The following is an 8377-nucleotide window of genomic DNA, read 5'->3' as shown; positions in this document are numbered from 1 at the left end:
GCTCGAGATCAATATACAAAAGTTATCCAAAGTCGTTTCAAAAAGTCAATTTTGACAATAGTTCAACAAAACGAGACGTGCCATATATAAGGATTTATTTACTCGGCTGGTAATATTCAAAAACCCAATTTATCAATCTTACATACAAGTTGTTTAAATATTATTTGCAAATTCACATGCAATTCCAATTAACGTCAATCATAATTCAGTTGATCATATCTTTTAATTCGTTCATCGAAATTACGCGATTTCTAAATGAAAAGTTATTGATTTTTTGCCAGCTTTTCAAAAATATGCATATTATATACCTTTTATCAGTAATATATATATTTAATTCGTGATTCATCATAAACTATTTAACGACGAAATTTAGTATACAGGCATGCATAAACATATAAACTCGAGCACTAGACATGGATACACAATTAATATATAAAAGATAAGATATGAATGCTCACGTATCAATATTGTAGGAAAGTACGTAGACGCAACAGAGATGATAAACACTAGGTTTGACTTGCAAACAATACCCACAAATATTACCCATAACTTCCATAGTTATAACCCATAATTTCCTTAGCTCTATCCCGCTCGAAAACCAGTTTTGAAAGTAACACGCTCAAGACCTCGTCTGTAACGACCCAGATTTTTTCGTTAATATATAGAAGATTAATATTTACATAATTAATGTTTCCAACATGTTAAGCAATCAAACTCATTAAGACTTAGTTATTTGAAATGAATTTTATACAAACATTTGGCCACCCCGTCTGTCTGACGATTCACGAACGTCATAATTCGTAATAATTATTTAATGACGTATATATGAATATAAATATATACTCATGATTGTTAAATGATATTTTAGTATCTCATTACATATATTAACAATTGGTTATATACATAAAATGAGATTGCTAACTTAAAGACTTCAAGACTATATACATATATATAACGATTAACGTTGTAATAACTTCTAAATTAAAATGTATGTATATGTATTGTAGTAATATGTATTAATACACTTTTGAATACTAACATACTTATACTCAACAAAGATAGTTATACTCATAATCTCATTCAATTCCATCAAGAATTCTATTCGTATTCATTCGGTATTTACACCCGTATCATACCCAGCTTCCATACTTAAATACTATGAGTATATACCAATATGAAATACCATGATGGAGACTTGTGGGAACCAACATCCGAATGAATATACTTATAGGGCTACTAAAGAGGCTATAATTGGTATTTCATATTGGTATATACTCATAGTATTTAAGCATGGAAGCTGTGTATGATACGGGTGTAAATAAAGAAATAAATACGAATAGAATTCTAGATGGAATTGAATGAGATTATGAGTATAACTATCTTTGTTGAGTATAAGTATGTTAGTATATATGTTTAAGTCCTTCAAAAGTGTATTAATACATATTACTACAATACATATACATACATTTTAATTTAGAAGTTATTACAACGTTAATCGTTATATATATGTATATAGTCTTGAAGTCTTTAAGTTAGCAATCTCATTTTATGTATATAACCAATTGTTAATATATGTAATGAGATACTAAAATATCATTTAACAATCATGAGTATATATTTATATTCATATATACGTCATTAAATAATTATTACGAATTATGACGTTCGTGAATCGTCAGACAAACGGGGTGGCCAAATGTTTGTATAAAATTCATTTCAAATAACCAAGTCTTAATGAGTTTGATTGCTTAACATGTTGGAAACTTTAATTATGTAAATATTAATCTTCTATATATTAACAAAAAAATCCGGGTCGTTACAGACGAGGTCTTGAGCGTGTTACTTTCAAAACTGGTTTTCGAGCGGGATAGAGCTAAGGAAATTATGGGTTATAACTATGGAGGTTATGGGTAATATTTGTGGGTATTGTATGCAAGTCAAACCTAGTGTTTATCATCTCTGTTGCGTCTACGTACTTTCCTGCAATATTGAATCACAATATTGATACGTGAGTATTCATATCTTATCTTTTATATATTAATTGTGTATCCATGTCTAGTGCTCGAGTTTATATGTTTATGCATGCCTGTATACTAAATTTCGTCGTTAAACAGTTTATGATGAATCATGAATTAAATGTGATGACCCGGGAATTTCCGATCAAATTTAAACCTAATCTTAATATGATTTCGACACGATAAGCAAAGTCTGTATTGTTAAGTCTTAAATATTTCTTTAAACTGTTGTCATTAAATCATTTTACCTTTGAACTACTTATTTACCCTGTGACTGTTCCCGACGATTCATGAATAACTATTTGTAAATAGATATGTACATATTTAATATATGTTAATTTGAAATGTTATATGATTCAATTAATAGAATTACCTTTATCCGTCATAATGATCAACGGAGCACGAATTTCAGTCCGCAATTGAAATAGTAAACGACGGCTAACAACCTAACACATTTAAATCTTGAATTATATTATAATCAATACTATTTTTTTTGTTTGAATCCGATTCTGTTTCATGTCACTTTTCAAGTTAGAAATTAGAGTACATTAGTATTATTAAATATTATTATTATATTATTATCATTATTCGATTAATGTAAGTAATTGAAAAACTTTAAAAACTTTATGTACTGTTTCCTTTTCCATCTAACTAAATCTATCATATCTATATGCATCTAACTAAATCTAAAATATATACGTATATTTTACTTTAATCAATATCCAATCACAATATCATGTTAAACAACTTGATCACCACTTTCACATATGTGTCTCACTTTTGCTTTCTTCCTTTTTATATTACAAACCTATTCTATATTCTATCTAATATATATATATATAATTACATATGCATATATTCGATTACAACAATCACTTGATTTCATTTTTAACTCATCCGGAAATTGAAGTGAATGATATTTTACTTTAATCAATATCCAATCACAATATCATGTACATCACATATCACCATATATACGTATACATTTGACATATATTATTTGACATATATATATATATATATATATATATATATATATATATATATATATATATATATATATATGTATATATAATGATGCCAAACCCAGCACCCATTTCTTTCTTGACCACAACCAAACCATCATCATTTTTTTTGTTTGCAAACCACAACACCACCTTCACACACCACCCACCCAATGAACATGTTCTTTTCTTTTGTAACCGAGACCACCATCAACCTTCTAACACCACTTATGGCTACCACCTCAATCCTTTCCCCCTGCTTCGGTTTTCTATAATCACCACCATCATATCCTTGTTGCTATGAACTTCCAACACCACTATTAGAAGCAACCACATTATGATCTTCTGTTGATTTCATTTACTGCTGCTGCACTATATTGAAACTATAACTCACCACTTTTCTTAACAAAATCCACCAATACAACTAGTATTCTAAACTTCTATCTAGTTCTATATAATATACATATACATTACAGAGAAACAAATATAGAAATATCACCTCATCAACTTTTGCTTATTTGATCGACACCGAACCATCGAACCATCTTTGGAGACCACCAAAGAACACCCTCTCCCACTTCCATCCGTTACCTGCACCACAGCTTAATCGACCTAAATCAAAACATCACAACCATTGTAAGCTGCTATTTTGTTTATCCTATTTTCCTTGTCAAAAAAAACCTAAATTCATATTCGTTATACAATCACAGAGTCACAAACTTATCTATTATTGAGCATAACTACGTTTATTGATTCCTAAGTTATTCAATCAACCAGAAATCACCTGGATAACTGCTGTTGCTACGCTGTATAATTTTCTGTCTTCTCATGTCAGGATCACCACTTCAATTACCATACTCGTTCCTGCCTTTCTGTTTATACCATAGTAAGACACCACCAACTCGATTATTTTATAATTGTTACTGCTACCAAGTTGTTTCTGTCTGACGAGTAAGACATCAACCAAAATCTGCAAAAATCATCTCACCATAATCATCAAGCTATGAACTATTAAAATCAGCTATTTTAATTTATTTTTTTTCGTTAATCCTTCAAACCTGGAAAGCCAAGACTACTGCTGCATTCTTATGCTTTTTCATTCTGACCCAAACAGATTCAATTATGTCAAACCAATTCATTATGTTTATTCGATTACCCTGAAATACCCAAATCAAAACCTACCAAGAATATCAATTAATAATATTCATGTACAGAGTAAATAAATGGAGATGAAGAAACTAAGAGAATTTATACCCAATTCATCAATTAAAGAACCAACTACCTGATCGATTGAAGATGGATAATAATCAATGACGATGATGAAGACTGGTGAAGATGTGAAACGAGGATAAGGACGAATCGACTGACCTGCTATTTCGTGATGACTGCCCTTCGATTAATCTGTGATGACGATGAACGATGATGAACCGAAGACCCCAATCGATCATCCACTATGCTTCGATTCTGCTGTTGCTATTTGATGATGATGCTAAATCAATACCGTACATCAACGATTGTTGTTAGATTTATTGATCTGTGATGAATCGAAAATCTCCCTAAATCGTTACCTTCTCTGCTGATTGCCCTACTATTTCGATCTGGTTTGGGAGAGAATACAAACAGCGGTACTTGTTTTTATTTATTAGGTACTCCGTAAAATATATTATTATTATTATTATTATTATTATTATTATTATTATTATTATTATTATTATTATTATTATTATTATTATTATTATTATTATTATTATTATTATTATAATCATTATCATCATTATAATTAAAGTTATATGAATTATACTTTTTTTATTAAAAGTAATGTTTTTTATTAAAATTATTATTAGTAATAAAAATATCATTAAAATTATCAATTATTATTAAATTTAGTATTATTATTAAAATTATTATTTTTATTAAATTTATCATTATTATTAGATTTAACATTATTTTTATTACTATTAACATTATTTTAGTACTATTATAATTATTATATTAGCAAACAAATAATTTTTTTTATATAAAACTATATTTATTATATATATATATATATATATATATATATATATATATATATATATATAACATATTATATACTAATACTTTTAAAACTAAAATATTATTATTATTTAAGAATATCTTAATATAATTATATATATAAACATTAATACATTATATATATTTTAGTTAAAACACTTTAATATGAAGTTAATAAACAAATAGTACGTGTCAATTTAAAATACCTAATTAGATGTAACTAGGTTATTTATTTACAAATATTAATATACGAACTTGTTCAAATGTTATTATATAAGTTAATATATATATATATACATAATTGAATATAGGTTCGTGAATCCGAGGCCAACCCTGCATTGTTCCGTTGTTCGATATAGTCATATGTATTTTTACTACAAAATACATTATGGTGAGTTTTCATTACTCCCTTTTTATATATATTTTTGGGACTGAGAATACATGCGCTGCTTTTATAACTGTTTTACGAAATAGACACAAGTACGTGAAACTACATTCTATGGTTGGATTATTAAACCGAATATGCCCCTTTTTATTAAGTCTGGTAATCTAAGAATTAGGGAACAGACACCCTAATTGACACGAACTCTAAAGATAGATCTATCGGGCCCAACAAGCCCCATCCAAAGTACCGGATGCTTTAGTACTTCGAAATTTATATCATGTCCGAAGGAGGATCCCGGAATGATGGGGATATTCTTATATGCATATTGTGAATGTCGGTTACCAGGTGTTCAATCCATTTGAATGATACTTTTGTCTCTATGCATGGGACGTATGTTTATGAGAAATGGAAATATGAAATCTCGTGGTCTATTAAAATTATGAAATGATTATTTATGACAAACTAATGAACTCACCAACCTTTTGGTTGACACTTGAAAGCATGTTTATTCTCAGGTATGAAAGAAACGTTCCGCTGTGCATTTGCTCATTTTAAAGACAGTATTTGGAGTCGATCATCGCAATGGAACCAGTTGTTGGTGACTTCGTCCAGATGGTTTAGGACGGGTCCTTTCAGTTAGTATCAGAGCAGTGGTCTTAGCGAACCATGTCTGCATTAGTGTGTCTAACTGATGAGTTGTTAGGATGCATTAGTGAGTCTGGACTTTGACCGTGTCTGCATGTCAAAAGTTTTGCTTATCATTTTGTGTCAAAAATTACCTGCTTATCATTCTTAGAGAATCACTTGCTTATCATTCTTAGTCTAGACACGTTTTACTGCATTGACTGCATGAATAGTGTATAGACAAAAATTCATATCCTAGCGTATCTGCTACTTCATATCTTAGCGTATCTGTTACTGTAACTTTGCCTGACAACTTTCGTAGATTCTTCAGTAATTTATGGGATTTTAGTATTATATATGCATATGTAAATTATGTATTGCAGGGTACTAATCTACATCCTATAATCCATTTCTTATCGGAAAAAAATCTTTCATCTGATCGTACGAGATGAATCCTGCAACCAGTTCGAGTCCCTCAGATTCCGATAGCTATTCCGATAGTTATTCCGACAACTATTCCGAAATAGATGTTCACCTAAGCTCTGAAAACAGTGTCATTGGCATGAATCAACCAATCAACTATTATCAAATCATCTGATGGGTTTGTAGTTGGCTTAATTAATGAAAACGCGCAGAAGGCAATCCCTTCCATCAACCGAATTCACCTCTTGACAATGAACCTGAAGTGTTTACCGGCGAACCTGTTCGAGACACCATTTTTAGTCTCATTTTCAGGGTAACTCGACAAGATTATATTCTATCCACAATTCTGAACCTTATTTATCTGCTCGTTACCGACAATCATCCTAGAGTAATAAATCAACGAACTACGCGCTCGAATAATCAAGCCGGAGAATATGGTGCAAAATGTACCAGCTTCAGCAACATCACCGGCACCAACAGTACAAGCAATAACAGCACCAGTACCATCAACAATCCATGCTTCAATATCATCATATGTACTTTGAGTATGATCTTCGTTCTACGTATCGTTCTACCTCATTTATCTTCGTTCGACATGGCGAATATGTAATCTCTAAAGTTTTAGAGATTATTTATTCTTGTTCCAACCGAAAAACAAATGAGTTTAATATCATATTAACTCATTGAATCTATGAATACATCTGAAGAAAAAATATATGTATATATGTTTTCATAAAGATTGTAATTAAAAATTCTCTTGTACAAACTGTTAATGGTGAAAATATTTTAACGGGTAGGTAATACCCGAGGACTATTTAAATTTCACATTAATAAGTTACATTGTACGTTCTTCGAATCTGTTTCAACAGTCGTATACTATCCTACTTGCATCCACCGATATACAAATCCGTTCACCACAGAATAACCATATTCATCCAATTTCATATTTTGATTTTGATTTATCAGAATCCAACAAGTGGCATAATGAAGAAAACATTTGACAAAATAAAATTTGTTAGAAACAAATAAATTAACTATGAGTAATTTTGTTAAGAATCCACGCTAACTGTTCCTAGCTAATTATTCCTAGCTAACGGATTACATTTTATTTATCGCAATTTAATTATCGCAATTTACATTCTCTCAATTTTATTTATCGTCATTTAATTTCTGTTATTTACTTTACGCACATTATTTATCGTCATTTAATTTCTGTTATTTATTTTTACGCACTTTAAGTATCGGGACACGTATACAAAGTTTTGACATATCATATCGACCCATCTATATATATTATTTGGAATAACCATGGACACTCTATATGCAGTAATGCGGGAGTTAGCTATACAGGGTTGAGGTTATTCTATAATAATATATATACTTTGAGTTGTGATCGAGTCTGAGACGTATACGGGTCACGATAAGTATTAATTAATTCGAATATTATATATTAAATTATATATGAATTATTGGACTGTTACTGTGGACTATCGACTGTGGACTATCAAGATTAGACAATTTAAAATGAATTAAAATATTGATTATAACATATGAAACTAAACAACTCTTCAAGTTTGCCACTTGATTTCATCTTAAACCTCATTTGTATCTTGACGATTACAATCCGCGTTCAAACCTTTCATGATTCTTAAAAACTCCTCAATCGAGAGGTTGAACCAACCACACTTCATCTACGGAAGAAAAGATTGATGCACATAGTTATGCACCTGAGAAACTCTCGACAACTGAGTGAAAGTTTAACACGTAGCCGCGTCAGATCCTTTAGCATTTATTAGCAAAAATAACTTTGCGATCCCTTTTCAAAGTAGCCAATTTTGTCACAGCTCCAGCAAGTCAACTTCAACTTTTCATTCGAAGTAGCCTTACTATAA

Source organism: Rutidosis leptorrhynchoides, chromosome 3 (assembly GCF_046630445.1).
Source record: "Rutidosis leptorrhynchoides isolate AG116_Rl617_1_P2 chromosome 3, CSIRO_AGI_Rlap_v1, whole genome shotgun sequence".
Taxonomy (NCBI): domain Eukaryota; kingdom Viridiplantae; phylum Streptophyta; class Magnoliopsida; order Asterales; family Asteraceae; genus Rutidosis; species Rutidosis leptorrhynchoides.
This window is presented reverse-complemented; position numbering follows the sequence as displayed.